Genomic DNA, 10,176 nt, shown 5'->3' with positions numbered 1-10,176 from the left:
GCATTGTTCATACAACCACCGGGATGACTGCGTTGGAACCATGGAAGTGGCTCAAGGGTGTAGACAAGGCAGGTCTGCTCAACCTGCTATGGGTGCCGCACTACAATCACACACCCATTACATTATTGGTAATCAAGCAGATGTTATGCTTGGTTCACGATGGGTATATTTGGCTGGAGAGCTAATACCCATCACCGACATGTTGATCCATAGATCACATGGCTACCATATATAGGGGAAAATCCAGCCATGATGTTTGGCAAAAAAGGTGGGGAAATACCTTCACGGAGGCCATGAAGGAGAAATTCAAGTTCGTGAAGAAGCCACGAGGCTATGCCATCTCGAGTATTTGTGATCCTGCGGTCAAGGTGGCCAGCATATTTTGGTAGGAAACGTTATGCGAAAGTGTCGTGCAGATGAAGTGCCGGCATCTGTCGTCGCTCTAGCGGCCCCAATGTGTAGAGAAGAGTTCAATTTAATTGGGCATGCTAATCTCTGTCATGAGTTCCTTGCGAACTATTACGAGGCACAAGAGCTCAGCAAGACCTTCCACTATGCGTGGCTCTTGCTGTCCATTGTGCTGGGAGCTGCCGGAAGACAGTCAATTCCCCTCGGTCGCAGCAGATCTGCCAGAAGCGTGAAGTACACTTCGCTGTGGGTAACTAGGGATGCTCAACACATCAAGGATAGTAATATATTTTGGATCTTGATGGAAATGAATATACACATGGCTATCAATAGCAAGCCACGATTGTCACCTACTGTTTTTACCAAACTATAGGAGTACATGGAGTTCAAGGCAGACTTCCACCGCATATCGATCAGGGCAATTGATGACACGATCGATGCAGTTCTTGATTGCTTGCCAGCGGAGTGGCGCACTGCATCAGACTCAGCGGTGGGATTGAGAAAGTCCACCGCGGAGCACAAAAAGGAGGAGGCCAAGCTCAAGATGGCGTAGCTGGCCGAGAAGAGGAGGAGGAGGCCGTTGATAAGGCCCAAGCAGAGTGCAATGCCACACAATAGACAAAAGAGTAGACAAGCAGAGCAAAGCGTGTCTTCGACAAAGGTCTGAGGTCGCCCTCCCCCGAAACAAAGGAAGAAACGAATGAGCAAACAGACCATCATGGAGTGGAACCGCAGACGACGTCATTCTGTATTAAGCATCCAAGAGGATATGAAAATGTTGGGCCGCGGAAGAAATCCAAGGCCAGTAAGACATCGCTGGACCTAAACACCCTAACAGAGGAGATTTGAATAACATTGGAGATACAGTGTAGGATGTCACCGCGGAGGTACTACAATAGTTCGTGCAGTAGCAAGTATTGGGGCCATGCAAACAGGTCTGCATGAGCTGTAGATCCATGCATCGCAGACCGGTGCGGTGTCCACCCGCCTCGCCATCGATACTTCAAAAGCCGCCGGGATGCTGCACGCGAAGGACTCCCGAGCGATAGTGCTATCAGAGGGTTCACTGACCACAGAGATCAAAGCTGACAGGCCCACTGTCAGTGCCCTCAAGGGAGTAGGGATGAACTTGGCAGTGCTTCTTGTGAGGCGCTCCACCTATTGCAAGATGGAGTGATCGTGGAGCTGAGGACATGCGAACAATGTGTTTACAGGTGATCAGTGAACAACAGATCAATAATGTGAAGATGGCCCTACAGCGAGACACCACACTCACTTCCATGATTGAACTTACTAACACAAAACACTGCATGATTAAGGCCGTGAAGAAGCCTGCCAATGTCCCCGAATTGGCTATTCCTTACGAGGTTGAGGTAGATGAACAGGTCCACAAACTTGCTACGGGGGTGCGCGACGCTCGTACAAAGTTGGCCAAGGTTCATCTGGAGTTGAACCTCCAGATTGTAGAGTTGCAGTTGAAGGCCTTGCCTTCAACTCCACCAAAAGTAAAGGAGAAGCACGCAACCGCTGTCACAGAGGCGAAAGTGGCAATAGACAGTGCAGTAGCAGACTGTAGAAGGCTGTTTGAACAGTCATTTGAAGTACTAACCAGTCTACAAGAAGATCCTAATGTACAGAGGTTGGAGATAGAGGCACGAGAACTGTAACAATGCTACGATGAGGTGAAAGGAATAGCGCACACTCTCGCCTTCACATAGAGACTTGTGACACTGTAGGAGGCTAAAACATTGAAGGAACATGTAGATGCAACTCAGCACAAAGAGGCAGTGTTGAAGGCGCGCTTGAAGCCTTGGTTGGATGAGGCCTATTTGGTCACAACCTCCATTGAAGGCAAGCTTGCTAGTCTGTAGGCAACTCAGCAGAAGCTTCAGGCTGACAGTTCAGGACCAACGACAGAGCAATTGGTCGAAGAAGTGAAGCAGGTGGCCGTGTAGTGCACCGCTGAGGTGGCAGTCATATAGGTCGAGCTGGGAGGTCTTCGCACCAAGATCTCCATGCCCATAGAGTGACTCGAGGGTGAGTCACCATGTTTGTGTTGGGGGCCTGTTGGGAACGGGTTCCCCCAAGAGTAGTTTTGGGGCTAAAAGCCCATGTTTTGGGACAATTTTGTAATAAATTTATAAAGTCTCCACATTTTGTGGTCATGGAGCACGAAGGTGTCAAGAGTCATAAAGGGTTGTCTGCCCTTATTTTGTAAAGTGTCAAGTTGGCTGTAAAGATCTACCCATGGTCTGTGGACCATGGGATTGTATAAAAAGGAGCTAAGTAAGTAAGCTCTAAGTAGTTAGTAGCGAAATAGAGTTTTCGGGTCTTAGCATAGGTAGAGGCTCTGCAGCTGAGTGCATAGAGGCCTAGGGTAGAAGTCTGTAGCTGAGTGTGCAGACCCCTGTAGCTATGTGCGCAGGGTGGATAGAGTCTATATTAAACTGGAGATATCAATAAAGAGAAGTATTTTGCAATTACTGTGTATTTAGTCTCTGTTAATGCATCTAATTATATTGTGTTACGATATCGGTTTATATTACAATGTTTATTTGATGTGTGAATGTATGTGATTATATCTATTAATTGAATGCAAGTAAGAATATCAGTTTACACAACGATAACTGTAATTAATTGGTAGAGTAAGTAAAACACTTGAGATAACTTGGGAACCTATACAACACATCGTCATAGGAGCGCGAATGTACCTGAATCGTTGGTTAGGGCTGTGCGAAGGTCAATCGTACCCCTTCCCGAAGGTATTGAAGGGCGGGACAAAGGGTAGATCGATAAGACCTAAGGCTTAGCGACCTACGCGAAGGTAGGAGCAGGGGGTATAAACCGACATCACGACCATCTCAGGGTGCAGAAACTTGGTTCTAGCACCCCCCCATACTACTTCAGGTGAGACTTCGGCCCATGCTCTACGGGCTGATGCCGAAAGGGCCAGTAGTGTAGGTATTTGTTTGGCTGACTAACACTGAACTTAGGTCAGGGCCCACAAACCCAACAAGAAGCGTGTAAGACACTAATTCATTTTTTTACTGGTACACTCAGAACATGGTGGAAAACTGAATCCTCTCCAACATTGGTAGATAAAATCGCAAAATAAATAGTTAAAGATGAAGCAAGGATGTTGTACATAATGAAGATGGTAATCCCCAAAATAACATTATTGGGGCTCTAACATCACTTATCCTTGAACATTAGTGTGGGGCAGAATAGGAAGTATAAGATAAACACTCTGTGATATTAATGAATCTTAAATGTAAAAAAAATGTCCCAATACGAAGAATCCATAGGGATTGGGTTCAAAGAATCTATGAAGTAAAAGGTAGCAAGAATATCTTATGGAAATAGGCGTATCTTGCATCCTTGCGTTCTAAATTTTTAGATTACTTGAAAATTCAATAAGCCTTCCAAAACCCTTTGGGGGAAATATATAGTATCATAACAAAGGCCTTAGTAGGTCTATGCACAAATATGAAGGTGAATAAATCTATACAGAAACTGTCCAGGCTACCTGACAGTAGATATATCTGCAACAATGGCATATCTTTAGATGACCCTATTATACAGAAACAAAGGGTGAAAAAACCATCAAGAAAATCCCAAAAAGAAAAATGAACCATTTTGCAAAACCCGAAATTATAAGAAAAGAAAAAAGCTACTCTCTAACTTACATCCCAATCAAAGAACACATTACTCTGTAATTAAGTTATTTGGGCAATGTAAAGGTGACACTTAAGTTATTTGGGCATTGTCAAGGTGACACATTAATGGGATGTAAGAGTTATATTTCAGCTCGATAGATATAGAATGATCACCAAAGAAACTCCTACATTTACCTGTTCGCTAGTTTTTTTATTTTTGGTTGTGGTTCACGGACACCTTGGTCAATGGGTGGTTGCTACGTCCACAGAAAAATCTCGGCCGATTGACCCCGAAGGGAATCTAGCCCTGAGGCCCACTAGCAAGGCTTAACCCCAAGGGCTTCAAGCAGAATGGACCTTGTGACCTCCCGAACAACGAGGCATTGATTTTGACCAACTGAGCTAACCCTTGGGGCTACCTATTTGCTAGTTATTTACATTGATAGTTATTAAATTAGTTAAAATGAAGAGAAATCTCTATTTGAAAAAAATACAAAACTCTATTTAAAAAACAAAAATAAAAGAGTGTTGCCTTATTTGATGTGAATATGTTTACGTATATAATTTTAAAAAGGGATATGGCATTGGTATAGTTATAATAATTTAGTAAAAATTTGAAAATTTAATATGAATTGTAATTTGGATATATATATATATATATATATAGAGAGAGAGAGAGAGAGAGAGAGAGAGAGAGAGAGAGAGAGAGAGATGTAATTTAAAACGAGTAGAATATGTAAATTTTTATACCTCTCTATGGTAAGTTATATTGTAATCATTTTACAGTCAAAATACTTTGAATTTCAATTAGTTCTGGAAATTTTAAAAAGATTTTATAAAGTCTATTAAAGTTTTGAAAAAAATAACTATTAAATTGAATATTTTGAAAATAAAAAATAAATTTTGAAATTTTTGAAATTTGAATTTCTATTTTCTTATTGACTCATATAGATGAAATGACTAATTTTGTGTGGTTATAAATAAAATTTGTAAAAATTTAAAAATAAAAAAATCTTAATATTTATGAAAAAAACAACACACATTAAATCTTAATATTTATGAAAAAATCAATATATATATATATATATATATATATATATATATATAATATATATATATATATCGCTAAGTGTCATAATAGTACACACATCAAATCTCAATATTTATGAAAGTTTCATTTCTAATTGTATCAAAGTCATGTTTGACTTTTAATTAATGAGTGTAAATTTTTGTTATAAATGATTCTAATGCAAAATAGAAATTTTATTATTTTAATCAAGCACTTTTTGAATATTAACTTTGTGAATTCAACTATAAAAAATCATCATACTTAAACATTAAGATCTAAAGTAGAAACCTAAATTCAAAAGTTGAAAAAGATCTAAACTATTATAATGTCGCTTACAAAATGGAACCTTGCAAATCATAAGTTTTAATAATTAAAAAAATTTAAGATCTTTATGCATGGACATGATGGGAGGTTCTATACTTCTGTTATCAATTACTTTTTGCATAACAGACATGTACAAAGCAACAACGATGCATATTAGACTTGTTATAAATTTTGACAATCAAATTTTTTATTCTGGTTTCACACTAAGGAAATTTTATACACCAATTTGATGTCTAATTTAATAATAATTTTAAATTTTTTTTTTTTTATTATTTGTTAATTAAAATTAATAAAAAATAAATTCAAACATATTTTAATATAAAATAATTTAATAAATATTATAAAAAATATTAATATTATATTTATAAGTAGATAAATAAAATTATAACATTATCCACAATCTTAAAATAATATTAACATTTTAATAAAATTTAAAATTTTCAAATACATTGTTTTTTATACATACCTAACCATGTTCAAAATTACTAAAGAAATGAAAACAAGAGAGACACATTTGGTTTATCTTGATCCTTAATGCGATGTAAATAGTCCTCACTAATCGCCAATCCAAGACTAATTCTTGTACTTGTGCTTTTGGGCTCCCAAATGGCAATACAGTACAGATGCTAGTGACTATCTAGTTCAAATGCTAGCAACTATAAAACTTCAACTTTCTAGTTCAAACTCAAGCAACCATAAAACTTCAATATATATAAGTGTGATGGCTATACTATGCAAATACGAAATCCAACGAAAGACTTGCACTCAAAGAAAGTTGATTTAATATCTAGTAAAGTCAGGTTGTTTATTCTTATCGTCCAACTTGTCAAAATTTTCATATTGACAAATAGAGTTTCATTCTAAAATATTCAGACTGACAAATACAGTTTCATTTTAAAATATTTATGACAGGTGGGGTCATGTTCATATTCATATGACACAAAGAAGTAAATAACACAACAATTATAATTCAATTGTGATAAAAATATATGCACTGTTACATACCTCTATAATAAGATTGTACAAAATTAGAAAAGTCTCTTGATTTGATGTCAAAAAAAGCATTTAGCTGATAATTTAGCACATAAAACATTTAATTACGAAAGATCCAACTTTAATTTACATGATGATTTAGCACAAAATCCATATGAGGTAAGAAAAACAGATTTATATATATTATGTATCTGGGGATTGCTAGCTAGAAACATTTTGAAAAAGGAGACAACTGACTGGTATGAAAGGGTTAGTTATAGATTCTTCAAAAACTAATTTGGTGCCTTTGATCTTGCTTGCTTTAGAGAGAAATTTATAGTACTAAATTGAACTTTGAACTAAATGAGTTTTCTGATGATTAGGCACAAAAGTTGTTTCAATAGTGAAGAGCCATTTTTCATTTCAAATGTCTCCATCAAATAGTTGTAACTGACGTTTGAAATTCCAATGGTTTGCGCTCATAATTTGGCTCAATCGATTCCTCCACAAGGATGATGGGATTTTTATTGACAACTCTTCGACCTTTCATTTAAAATTTGCAAGCCCATATACCTGCATGCAAATACCAAATGACAATGATAAAAATAGACCCTCAGTTAGAGAAATTGATCAAAGCAAATGAATAACAAGAATGAGGACATTGAATGTTTATGGAAGATTCGAAAAACCTTGATTAGAATACTACAATTGGTATTGTAAGTAGGGCTATACCTATCATGCTTCCAAATCTCATTAGACAATGACAAAAACACATTGTCTTGTGTTTATGAAGCTAGACCCTGTGTTGTAGATGCATACCACAATTCAAAAATCTTAGGTGAACAAACCCCAATTCTAAGTTGTAATACAACCCATTTCTCTATATGTTACTCACAAAATAAGTTATTAAAACTGAATAAAAGATCTAGGTATATAAGTAGATTCATACATGGAAGTTAGAAGAATTAAACGTGCAGTTAAATTATATTCGTAGAAAAATCTTAGAAGAACAGAAAACAAAAACCAAATATTACCAAATGGTTTTCTTGATTTGGAGAAGAGCTTCATTCTCACAATATTCTGCATTACAGAAATTCTACAAAAGACCTATATTGCAGGTAACAACTCCTACAGGACGAAACTGGAGATAATCACTAAATACAACATACACACTGAGAGTGAAATCTGAGGCATACCGATCTCAAAAGCCAAGGCCCTGCACACAAAACCCAATTTTTATAGTAGTGTGGGGTCAATCTCCTTTTGGAGGTTCTTACATGTAGAATATGTGATAATTATTACCAGATGCCTCTAGGCTTGCACCCAAAAATCCATCTTGGAGAACAAAAACAATGAATGCAAATGCAAGGATCTTTCTTATAAATTAAAAACAAGAAAACTATAGAGTTACAAGAATAACAAAAGAAAGGAGCTAATGTGGCACCTGTAGAAGGTAAGAACATTGATGAGTTTGGAATCTCCCTAAGCTATGACAATATCCCATGTTCATGGTGAGACCCACTTCATTATGAACCCATAATAACACATAGATTGACAGACACCATGAATTAGAATGAACAAATGAGCTCTAATATGTAGAAGATCTAATATATAATGGTCTGAAGGGCATGGTTCGAAGCATATGTCCTATTTCATAGGGTTAATATGAAAGAGCCTCATGGGAAGGTTAAAAGAAAGAGTTATGTGTATACATTTGTCCTTGTTAATGCAATAAGGTACCTAGGAGAAGTATTCACATTCACTTCTATATTTTAAGTACCTAGGAGAAACTTTGTCGAGTGTTGTCAATCCATCACAGAGTAGTTTCAAAATCATTGTTTCTCACACCTTGATTTATTGTAATCACCCTGAGGCTTTTACAGATAACAACATTCCTTCTTGGGACCAATCTACAATTACTACTGTAATCTTTTAGGCTACTTAGATTTATGGGATTCAGGTGATTATTTTTCTCTCACGATAAGACACCTACAATCCATGTAGAAATTATAACATTATATTATGACAAGGCCCAACCAAGTGATTTGTGAAATAATTTGAACCAATTATTTAAATTACCACCTCTAGCCATGTGGCCATGTGGCCCCCTCATGGATCCACTTCCCTCACGACTCTATTTTCGACAACATGCCATGAGTTCACTTGCCTCACTCTATTTTCCATAACATGCCATAAAATATGTGGATGAAGCTAGATGAAGTTGTGGCATGTGAATATGATTATATAGGGTAGTTATTTGTCTCGCTGGTAGTATTCATATCAATATGCACTAGTGATATGAAGTGGTGATGATATATACCTTATGCTTACTCTACCCCACCTCTTCCCCTCCTCCTCTCCCTTGGCTCCACCTATTCTACCACCCTATGTCTGCTTTCCCAGGGATAATAAAGAGCAAGAACAAGAACAAGAGAAAAGGGAAAAATTTGGGCCATCAATAGATACATGTTTTTATTCTTTACCTCTTGAATTGCCCACTCCTATAAAGTTTCCCTAGAAGCAGTAGGGTTATGGATAGGGTTAGCGAGATTGATTTGTGGAGGTGTGATGAAGTGTAGTAGAATTTGGGAACCATCGTTGGAGATGATTATGGAGAATGGTATTATATATCGACAATGCAGTAGCAGAAAAAGGGGGGAACTGCTCCAACAAAAGAATCCTAACAGTAAGATAAATTAGAACCAAGTACCTAAACTAGATTCCTCCTCTTCCTCATCATGTAAGCCCAAGCCAAGACAAACTCCTCCTCCTTGTGTCTTAGAGCCCAGAAAAAAGATTTAAATGCAAATGTTCCTGATTTGTAATGATAATTGCATTTTCAAAACAAGAAGATTGATGATGCAAGATCAACAATTATGCGGTCATTATGAGTAGTAGTATTATCATTATAAATATTTGTTGTATTTAATTGGTAGCAACAATTGCATCATCATCATCACCATCAAGAACTAATGATCCAAAGATATGTGTGTATTATAAGTTCATCATGAAGTGGGTCTCATCATGAACATGGGATGTTCTCAAAGCTTCCATAGATTCCAAACTCATCAATGTTCTTACCTACTATAGGTGACACATTAGCTCATTTTTTCTATTATTCCTTTAACTTTGCAGTTTTCTTGTTTTTTAGTGATAAGAAAAATCCTTGAGTTTGTATTCATTGTTTTTATTTTCCAAGTTGGCTTTTTGGGTGCAAGACTAGAGGCATATGGTAATAATTATCACATATTATGCATGTAAGAACCTACAAAAGCATATTGACCCCACACTACTATCAAATTGGGAAGTTCGGGTTGGAAAAAAAAAAAAACATCACTATCTCTGTTCATTGTAAGTCATTTTTTTGTCCTTCAATGCAAACTTATCCTCTTATAGACTTATCCTCTTCTGTGGATTTCTTTCCATATTGGAATTGAGTTAAAATATTTTAATTTGAAACTTTTTATTTTCTAAGCATATTCACCATGATAATAAAACATAAATTGAAACCATCAATCTAGCAATGCTCCTGTTCTTTTTTTCTTTGGTGGTTGAATCCATGTTCCTATTTAATTTATATTAGTTTAACCCACTTTTATCTTTGTCAAAAATGTTAATCATTGAAGGAATTCCTTTTTACCTTATTTAAGAGTGATAAATTTACTAGATTTTAACATAGTTTATAGTGAAAAATTGCTTATATGTTAGCATAGTTTACATAGCATAACTATAAAGAAGAAAATTTTG

General features: G+C 36.5%; 1 pseudogene; it reads left to right on the top strand.

The window, feature by feature from the left end:
* The first annotated feature begins 1,610 nt into the window (after positions 1 to 1,610).
* On the top strand, positions 1,611 to 9,254 carry LOC149212687 (uncharacterized; annotated as a pseudogene).
* The last annotated feature ends 922 nt before the right edge of the window (positions 9,255 to 10,176 follow it).

The sequence above is a fragment of the Pinus tabuliformis genome, chromosome 1_1 (genome assembly GCF_031772625.1).
Source record: "Pinus tabuliformis cultivar Carrire ecotype Pingquan chromosome 1_1, CPIR1, whole genome shotgun sequence".
Classification (NCBI taxonomy): domain Eukaryota; kingdom Viridiplantae; phylum Streptophyta; class Pinopsida; order Pinales; family Pinaceae; genus Pinus; species Pinus tabuliformis.
This window is presented reverse-complemented; position numbering and strand designations above follow the sequence as displayed.